Source organism: Lycium barbarum, chromosome 9 (assembly GCF_019175385.1).
Source record: "Lycium barbarum isolate Lr01 chromosome 9, ASM1917538v2, whole genome shotgun sequence".
In the NCBI taxonomy this organism is placed as follows: Eukaryota; Viridiplantae; Streptophyta; class Magnoliopsida; order Solanales; family Solanaceae; genus Lycium; species Lycium barbarum.
The window spans coordinates 107782736-107792697 of NC_083345.1; the positions used below are offsets into that span (position 1 = coordinate 107782736).

The 9962-nt window shown below is 34.2% G+C and overlaps 1 long non-coding RNA gene across 2 annotated transcripts; it reads left to right on the top strand.

The window, feature by feature from the left end:
* Window positions 1-2883, top strand: LOC132611394 (uncharacterized). Of its 2 annotated transcripts, none has more exons than XR_009571616.1 (3): window positions 1-1485; window positions 2143-2206; window positions 2474-2883. It is a non-coding gene; the product is annotated as an uncharacterized LOC132611394 (long non-coding RNA). The 2 variants fall into 2 exon arrangements; XR_009571615.1 differs by having other exon boundaries at window positions 2504-2883.
* Window positions 2884-9962: the final 7079 nt, after the last annotated feature.

Genomic DNA, 9962 nt, shown 5'->3' on the forward strand with positions numbered 1-9962 from the left:
GAAAATAGAGAAATTTCTTATGAGGAGCGTTTTCTCTTTAAAGAACTTATTCAGCATGAATCCGAATTAGTTGAAATAATAACCATCAAAACTCAAAAAATGGACACTGACTTGTTGGATAAGAAGAAGAAAGTAGCATCCGAGGACCTTTAACTATCTAAAACAATCGCATTTGAGTTGTGACTTCTACTTTGTCATGATGATGTTTTGCAACAAATTTTGGCCATTTTTCTCATTTAACAATTTTTCCCTGCATTTCAATTTATTTGAATCGGTTTGACAATGACAGGGTTTAATTTTTTTTTTTTTAAACTTGCGGTCTTAAGTAAGTCATAAACATTTTTATGGCTATAAATTATACTATTAAGGGTGAAATAAGAAGTTTAAAATTAAATTATTTCAATTGAAAGTCGTCGTCATCTTTTAAACAAATTAAAAAGAAAAATAATGTCAAATAAAACTGAACAAATGGAGAAGTATGTCTCACTTGCATTAAAATCAAGCCTTTTTTTTATATAAATTAATTTTTTAAAAAGTGTAGCAAAAAGAAAAGAAGAGGACTTATTTTTTGTTGATCATCAAATTTAATTAGATTTTGTAAGTAAGAGGTACAAATGAGAACTTTTTCAAAATTATTAGAAGGTATATAAGAAAGTAATAAAGTGAAAATATTCAAGAGTCATATTTGGTGTTTAAATTTAGTTGGAGGAACGGTCATACGTAAACATAGTGGTCCAAATAGCTTAAAAAGCATATTAAAAAGGACTACTGGAAAAAGATTGTCATCTCTTGTCCCTTGAAGATTCATATATCAACATCGCTTGAGAAAGAGGATTTTTTTTTTTTTTTTTTAATGTCGTAGTTGTTACATTTGATAATTGATTTTTAGGTATGTATTTGAGTGCATACTCTAATTCAATTAAAGGCGTTTTCTCTTTAGCCGAGGGTCTTTCGAAAACAACCTCTCTATCTTCCGAGATAGGGGTAAGGTCTGCGTACACTTTACCCTTTTTAGACCCCACATTGTGAGATTTCACTGAGTATATTGTTGTTGTTGTACTCTACTTCAATTAAAGAGATTTTTTATTGCAAACATATGCAACTATCATACATTGGTAGTGTAATATCTCGAACTTTTTTATCAAGCATTACATCCGATACCTAAATCTTATGCTCAAAAGGTCATATAATGCTTAGAGCGGAGAAGTAGTTTGGAACAAGTTGGAATTTTTAGGGAAAGACCTTAGTGCATTAAATTTAAACGGTCACAACTCCCAATGTATAAGGAGTTTACCCATGAAATAAAGCATCAAATTAAAGCCCTTGAACTCTAATTTTGAATGCTTCAAACCGTTTGTCATTTTGATAGTCCTACAAAACTGTCACAGTTTATTGGTGGCTGTCAAAGAGCTTACCGATTCATGGTGGGCAGCGTCACCCAAGCATTGATCCGTTTGAGCGCAAAGCAGTGGGCATAGCATCCAGGTAAAATATTATATTCCCTTCGTTTCAATTTATGTGAATCTATTTCCTTTTTAGTCCGTGCCAAAATGAATGACCTCTTCCCTAATTTGAAAACAAATTCACTTTATGAAATGATTTACAGACACAGATATTCAAGACTTATTTTGAACCACAAGTTTTAAAAGTTTCACTCTTTTTTAAATGTCGTGCCCAGTCAAATGAGTTCACATAAATTGAAACGGATGGAGTAAATATAAGCGGAAAAGAGAAAACTATATAGTTTATTTTCAGACCTAGAGCTTTTGAAATGGTTTTGACACAGGCACTTCAAGGTAATCAAAGATGATATATATATATATATATATATATATATATATATATATCACTTAATTATCTTCCTAACATCAAATCACTTGGCAAATCTCATGATTCCAAGGAGCAACTTCAAGACTCAAGCGAGGAAAAACTTATAATTTTGTGAGAACTTTGCTCAAAGTAAATCTCGTTACCTCATATCGTTAGAGGTAGAATATGTTGGCCGTATTACGATTATAGAATAAAAGATTGATGGAGTTCATGGATTTAAATATAAGCCCTAAATGACTATATAATACCTTGATGAAGGAACTAGGTTGAGTGAAAAGTTTGGATTAACAATTTTAAGCACTTAAATTGTAGATTGTAGATTTCGTGGAGTTGACTATACGAGGGTTGTTAAGAAGACTTGGACAGTTGATTTGAGGTAAACTTCCTTGTTTCACGCCGTGCATATTAGTTGTTTTATAGATTACCTAAGTATAAAGTTAAAGCCTAATATGTTTGTACATTCTAATAATTAAGCTTTGCAATTTCAGTGCTTGATCTGCTAGCTTTACACTTCATAATGAACAATATAAATAACTCAGTCATGTGCAAACGTTTAACCAGTTAGCTCATAATATTGAAAGTGATTAAATTGCATGATTTGATTTAATTGCTTGTTGCATATGAAATAATTTGCCTTGCTCAGATTCAGCTCAAATTTAGATAATGTGATCAGATGCGGCATGTGAAAAGTAGTCAACCTCGTGAGGCATGGTGTCCCGGAGGCAGGAGTAGCTACTTCATACTTGCAGGTGCTAATTAACACATATTCATGTATGAGAGAAGTAGTCAATCTCCACGAGTGTGAGTGTCCCACAACCATGGTAGGACAACAATCCGGCACTTGCAGGTGCTAACATGCACATATTTAGTTTGGGAGAAGTGGCCAACCTCCTCAAGTGTGAGTGTTTCCAGGGCCAGGGTAGGATATCTACTCCACATACCGATGCCATGGTTTGTAAAACCTATTTAGAATAAAATGTTTCCAGTTATACTCGGATTCAATGCATATGTCAGATTTCATGATTCAATTTCAGCTTATAGATTTCAATGTTAACTAAATGAATTGTTTAATTACTCCATTGCACCTTTATTATATTTATTATTTATTTAGCGTCAGACTAGTCTTGTTCCACGCTTAAGGGGCAGTCAACAAGACTTATTGGGTACCCCTTTCAGTGGTACTTAGCCTATTTGGGTCTGCTACGTTGTGTGGCAAGTATTGACGACGCAGGTGACAGTATTTGTGATGAGTCCCGGACTTGGCTGTTCAGTTGACAGACATTTGTTGATTGATCCAGCGATGACCTCTTCCAACTTTTACATTCTCTTTAGACAATTATACTATTCCTGGTAATACCCATAATCTATGTATTTCAATTTTTTTCCAAATTCTAGAAGCTCGTGACTTCTTGTCGGTAGGGGCAGAGGAAGAGTAGAAGCTACAAATTTAGTTCAATTCAGTAGCTTTGGTCCAAATCATGTATTTATCTTAAGAAAATCATTAAATACGTGCAAATTAGTACTCCAATTTAGAACCCAATAGCTTAAAAGATTTAAAATCTTGAACCCATAAAATTTTAATTCCTGACCCCGCCTCTACTTATCAGAGAGGGTTAATTTGATAGATGTTTTGGGATAATTATTCCTTATTCAGTTTGACATATTGCCTCTTATAATGATTTATTATCTATTACTTTTGATGTTAAGTTGAATTAGGACTTGCAATCAGATAATTCAGGGTCACAACATATAGTAAGGGTTGGGTATCAATTATATTCCATCCCAATTAGGGACGTGAAAGTAATAGATAATAAATCCTTATAAGAGGCAATATGTCAAACTGAATAACCCGGCCCATAACCGGCCGCCCCCCAACCCGGTAAGAGGGTGGTGGGCTGGGTTAGTGGAAAAAAAGATCTTCAGGCGGCCTGGCATGGATAAGAGCTCACCCTCGAATCTCTAGAGGTCTGCATCTAGTATGGCCGGCCCATGAACCTTCACCTGACTTCATTTTTTTGTGCGGAATAGCCTTCAAAGGCACTGGTCTTTAATTATTGTCCCTCAAAATTTGAAATTTTTAATTTTTGCTCTTTGTCTAAAATTTATGGGTTCGGCTTCGAACCCCGCTTAGTCAAATATTAAAAAAAAATTGCAATGTAGAAGTTTGTAGCAAATTAGGCCTATTCGGGCAAAGTTAGGTCTTAAGGCCTAATTTTGGGTAAAAGTTTGTCTTAAGGCAAACCTTCTACTGACTTAGATTTGGCTCCTAAAGGCATTCCAAGATATATTGTTGGTAAGGTGCCTACTTCACCACCCAGAACAGCAGCTAACAGGTCCATGTTTGCAACTTCATTAATAGGGTAAAGGAAACTTTTCCTCCAGTCCAAGCAAATTACTTCTTTTAAATTTGAATACAAACGAAAATCTTAGTCAAAATAAAAACATCAATAAAAACCAAAAATCAAATAAAAAAATAAAGGGGGTTGGGCCGGACATGCCATTTAGCCCGGTATCCCGGCCCACCAACAGCCTGGGTTCTGGCCCACCGGGTGCCTGGTCCGGCCCGGCCCACGTCGAATTTTATTTTTTATTTTTTTTATTTAAGTAGTATATTTGTGTATATCTTGTATATGTTAATGGTATATTTGTGTATATCTTGAATATGTTGTTGGAATGAAGACTCCCAACGACTATTTAAGTGCTAAAAATTACAAAAAGTTGAGAATGTGATAGAAGACTACATAAGTAATTTAAAATAAAACTTCAAACTTAAATTGATAACATTGCAAATTCAAAACATACAAACTTGAACGGTTAACTTATTACAAATGAAAAGTTCAAAACGCTAGCATTCATGGAGAAATTTAAAGAAGAGATAAGCTTCAAAGTTTCAATTTTGTGCCTTTTGTCTAAGTGCCTACGTAACGGACGGTACCCCAAAAACCGATTCGGACTTATGGAGATATATTTGACCACAATGTTGACATTTAATATGTTCCTCGTCTACTCGCTCAAAATGCAACTACACCAGACTTGAAATTGATCTTCGGACTCGAGGAGGAGGTGGAGGATTATCATTATCCATTAAATTTAAATTTTGAAATTTGAACTTGGAAGTTGGAAGAGAGAGAGAGAGAGAGAGATTTAGATGAGTAGGAAATTTAGGGAAAAAGGAGAGTAGAGAATTGTGAGACAATATGAAAAAGAATGAATGATATTTATAGATTGAAAATAGGGCCAAAGTATAATTTAAGAAACTTGATGGTTAAAATAAAGTTGACAACAACTAGATTTTAAAGTATCAAACTTAATAAATTTAGTATTAGATTTTTTTTTTTAAATAATTAAAATCCGGCCCGGTCCACTGACTAAAACCCGGCCCGGCCCACTATGTACCCCCTACCCGGGTAGGGGGCAAGGCCGGACACCCCTTTCCCTCCTCCAACCAGGCCCAGCCCAGCCCATTTGACAGGCTTACGTGAAAGGTAATTTATCATTTTTCTTTGACATGTTTAAGAAAATTCAATTTTCAGCACTGCTTGTCATGTGATTTTAATTGTTTCAGTTATTTCCACTAATTAACTTGACATTCTTCTCCTTCTTTCTCGTGGCATGTGATATTGTATTGTTCTCCTTAGATAAATTAAGGGGTCCAAATAATGAAACCACAAATGGGATGATAAAATTCTACTTTTTTTTTTCTTTTCAAAATATACTATTTCTAGATTAACCTTAATTTCTTTATGACAAAGTCTTCAAACACTCACGTTGCAATTTTTTTGAAAAAGTGAAGACATTCATTTGAGAAAGCCATTCATAAATGATGTTGTTTTTTTAGCTTTGACATCATATACTTCCGTATTTGTAGTATACAAACTTGTCCCTCGAACCAGAAAGTCAGAGTGTATTCACTTACAGTAGTTTTTTTTTTTTTTTTTAGTTTTTGAAAAAAAAAAAAAAGGAGAAAAGGACGGCATGGTCTTCATATTTTGCCTTGGCTTGTAAGTTAGACTACCCAAGCAGTACGTCCTCATCGACCACGCATCCTACTACTTTTGTGAAAAATAATAATTTTTAATCGTACTATTTGGTCCAGTTTTTCTATTAGACTTTTGAAGTCCATCAAACTACCTTCTTTAAGAAAGATGTTTAAATCAAATAGTCTAATCACTAGGATTGAGGAAATTGATACAATGTTACTATGATATCGAGGGTATCATTGAGAGCGAAGAATATAATTGCATGATAAGGTTTCAATAGAACAGATCGAGCAAACTCGAATAGACGTAAATGAAATTTATCATGCCAAAAGTTTTATGAACATAGATATAAAAGTTTAAAGACTCCTTAGTTAGTATCAATGAATAAAATCTTCTTGCGCTTCAAGATCCATGTAAACCAAAGCGAATATGCTAAATGGAGTCAATATGAATTATAGTTTTTACCTAAAGAAGATTTTTAAATTTTTAAAAAATAATGAGATAAAAAGATGTCGGAAGACAATCTAAAGCCAAAACTATAGCTATCAGTATCAGAGACTATTCCCTTGAAAGTTACTTATTGAGAATATTAATCATTATTCTCCACAACTCAAATTCAAAATGCTTTTGCTATTATTGTTAATATCTTTTGAAGAGAAATAAAATAAGTACATAGTAAGTAATTACCTATATAAGGGAAGATTTACAATCCTATTCTAAAAGATATTAATATTCCTCAAATTCTGTTGTTATTGCCTTATTGGCACCTACACCTTACTGATCAAGTTAGGTCTTGACAAATATTTGGAATAGTTTTCAGTAAAACATTTTAAAAAAAAAAAAGCATTACTAAAGAACACCTTTCCCTCAGAAAAATGATGGGTCATTAAATATAAAAATGGAAACTTGAAGCTCCAGCCATTTAGTCAGAAGAGTGATTCTCTGAAAAGTTAGCACTAGATGTGAATGAAACATGAATGTTAATAATAAATAAAATAAAAAGCATGAGTATTTTTTGGCCTACTTTGAATACTCAAATATTGTATGGGAGTTCATTGCTTGCTAGGTTGTACCATCGTCTCCACACTGTTTTTCAGCACATGAGGCATATATAATATTTGGTACCTTTCCCTTTTTGTTTTTGTTCTTAATATAATTTTGGGAATTGAGATAGAAAGAAGTCCTTATCATGGCATTTTAAATCCACTTTTGGTGAGAAAATATTAATTTTACAAATTAAACTAATTAACAAACCCAAAACTACTTTCATGATGGATTTTGTGGCATCTCAAGATTCTAGTGATCTCTAGATATTACTATAAAACCAACAAGTCATAAAAATTTGGAGGGAAAATAAGACAGACTAGGCACAAAACATAAAGGCTTCCTTCAAGAAAGTTATGATAATTCTGTTCGAACCTTTAATTTAAATGGAAACCAAAGATAGAGAAATTAGCTTAATATGAAGAGTTTAAAATAAAGTTTGAAACTATCAAAGAGGTGGGGCCTGATTACCTAAACTTGTACTTGTGAGTAAACAAGCTTATCGATGAACTGATTAAATTGTGTGAGTAAAAATTGAGAACAATATAGATCAGTAACAATTTTTTTTTTTTTTGGTTAAATTGAGATTTTATTATGAACAATTGAAGTACAAAGGGGGATAGTTACATGGTAACATATCCAACAAAAAGGGAAGGTAATGACAGGCCATTCCTTCACCAGATAGAGGGGTCTCCTCCTATACAGTTAGCTTTCAAAAATTCTTTTAGAACAAATGTTGAAACTGGTGACTTCATCATTTGTTCTCATAATAGTTAGCCTATACCTATTTTTTTCTTCTTGATCCTGAAACTAGCCATACCACATTTGTCTAACCTGTATGAACCAATAGCTTCCTTAGGTAGACTCTGGATATTTTGGTAAACAGCATTTTCTCCAAATAAGGATCCTTGCTTGGATAGAATATCAGCTACTGTATTAGCCTCTCTATAGCAGTGTCTTGCAGTGCCATGTAGTTTCCTTAGCTAGTCCTGAATGATTTCTATCAAGTGTTGAATCCTCCATGAAGGGTGATTAGTTCCATTAATCATTTCCACTATAAGATTGGAGTCCATCTCTAGAATAACATTCTTCAGTCCCAATATAGAGCTGTACTGTTAACCCATGATAGCAGCTTTGATTTCTGGCATGTTGTTGCTGCAGAACTCTAAAGATTCACTGTATGCTAATATCATGCTCCCATTATGATCTCTGATTATTCCACCTGCTCCAGCCTTCTTTTCTCTTTCTAACGAGCTACCATCAGTGTTTATCTTGAAGCTTGGTGCTGGAGGCTTGTCCCAACATACTTTTAAGCTAGTGATAGGAGTATGTACCATAACTTCCTATAAGTATATGTACCATAACTTCCTATAAGTATCATTTTTGTCCCTTCTCTGTCTAATCAGGTCTCTAGCAGTAGAACTAGTAAACTTGCCATCACTGTTTAGTGTCCATAAACAGGTGTCAAGCTTGTTTTGGTCAGCTATTTGGATCTTCTCAATGTGATTTTTCAAAGTCAGAGGGACTGTATCATTGAGCCTATCAATGTCCCAGTTCCTCCCATTCATGAACTCACTTACCCTTGTATTTCCTGGTTTGGGCCCTGGTTGTAGCATAGATGCTAGAGGCCTAAATCCTGTCCAATTATCCCACCAAAATAGGGACGTTCCACTATTTATTTTCCATAGCATGTGAGGTTCAACAATTTCTCTGCAAGCCAATAGCTCCTTCCAACTTTGTGATTGTCCAGAGCTCCAATTTCTAGCCACTGAATTAACTCTAATGCAATATTTGGCCTTTAGATAATCTGCCCATAAGCTCTTTTGAGTTCTAAATCTCCACCATCTTTTGATAATAAAGGAACTCTGAATATCAGTCAGAGATTTGAAGCCAAGTCCTTCTTCATCCTTTGGATAACACAGATTTTTCCAAGCACTCCAATGATACTTATTCTTCCCCTCACTTTGGCCCCCCCAAAAAATTTGCAAAGTATTTCTCCAATTGTTTGAGCACAATTTTGGGAGGGGAAACAATAAGAAGTATATGCATAGTTTGAGATTGTAGGACCTGTTGAATGATAACTGCTTTACCTCTGGGAGATAATAAGTTACCCTGCCAACTTGCTATACGTTTTACAATCTTTGAAGATATTTCCGCATAATGAGAAATCCTCTTTCTTCCAGTGTAGATGGGACACCCTAGGTAGGTAAAAGGAAAATCCCCTTCTTGAAATCCTGTAATCCTTTTCACCCTGCTTATTGTGCCAGAAGCTACATGAGAAGCAGTTAGAAACGTACTCTTAGATTTGTTGATCTTCTTGCCAGATACTTCTTCATACTTCCTTAACTGTCTCATAATGGTTTTAAGAGAATAATTGTCCTAGGAAGTGAATAGGATTATGTCATCTGTGTATGCAAGATGATTAATCCTAGGGCCCTCTGTGATTATGCCATATCCAATAAACCTGTCTTTATCATAAACTTTGTGAAGAAGGTTAGTTAAAAGCTCAACAGTTAATATGAAAAGTGAGGGGGAGAGAGGATTTCCTTGTTTTAATCCTCTAATCGAGTGAAAGAAACCTTTTCTTTCACCATTGATAATGATAGAGTACCAAACATATGAAATTAGTCTCCAAATTTGGTCAATAAAGAATTCAGAGAAACCAAATTTTCTAAGATTGAAAATCACACACAACCAAGAAACTTTATCATATGCTTTTTCCATATCCAGTTTGAAAACAATATTAGCTTTCTTTCCTTTGTTAATACCATGAATAATCTCTTGGGTTAGTAGTATATTATCTGTGATGATCCTACCACTGATAAACCCAGACTGATTACCAGATATCAACTTAGGAAGTAGCAAATTTAGTCTAGAGGCCATAATCTTGGAAATGATTTTGTTTGAAAAATTGGTTAAACTGATTGACCTTAATTGTGAAAAACTAGTAGGTTCTTCAACTTTGGGAATAAGTACTAAACATGTATGAGTAAAGTACTTGGTCATCCTTTTACCACAGTAGAAACTTTGAACAAAGTTCATTAAATCACTCTTGATGATCTGCCAACAGCTTTGAAAGAAGAATCCATTAAATCCATCAAGACCTGT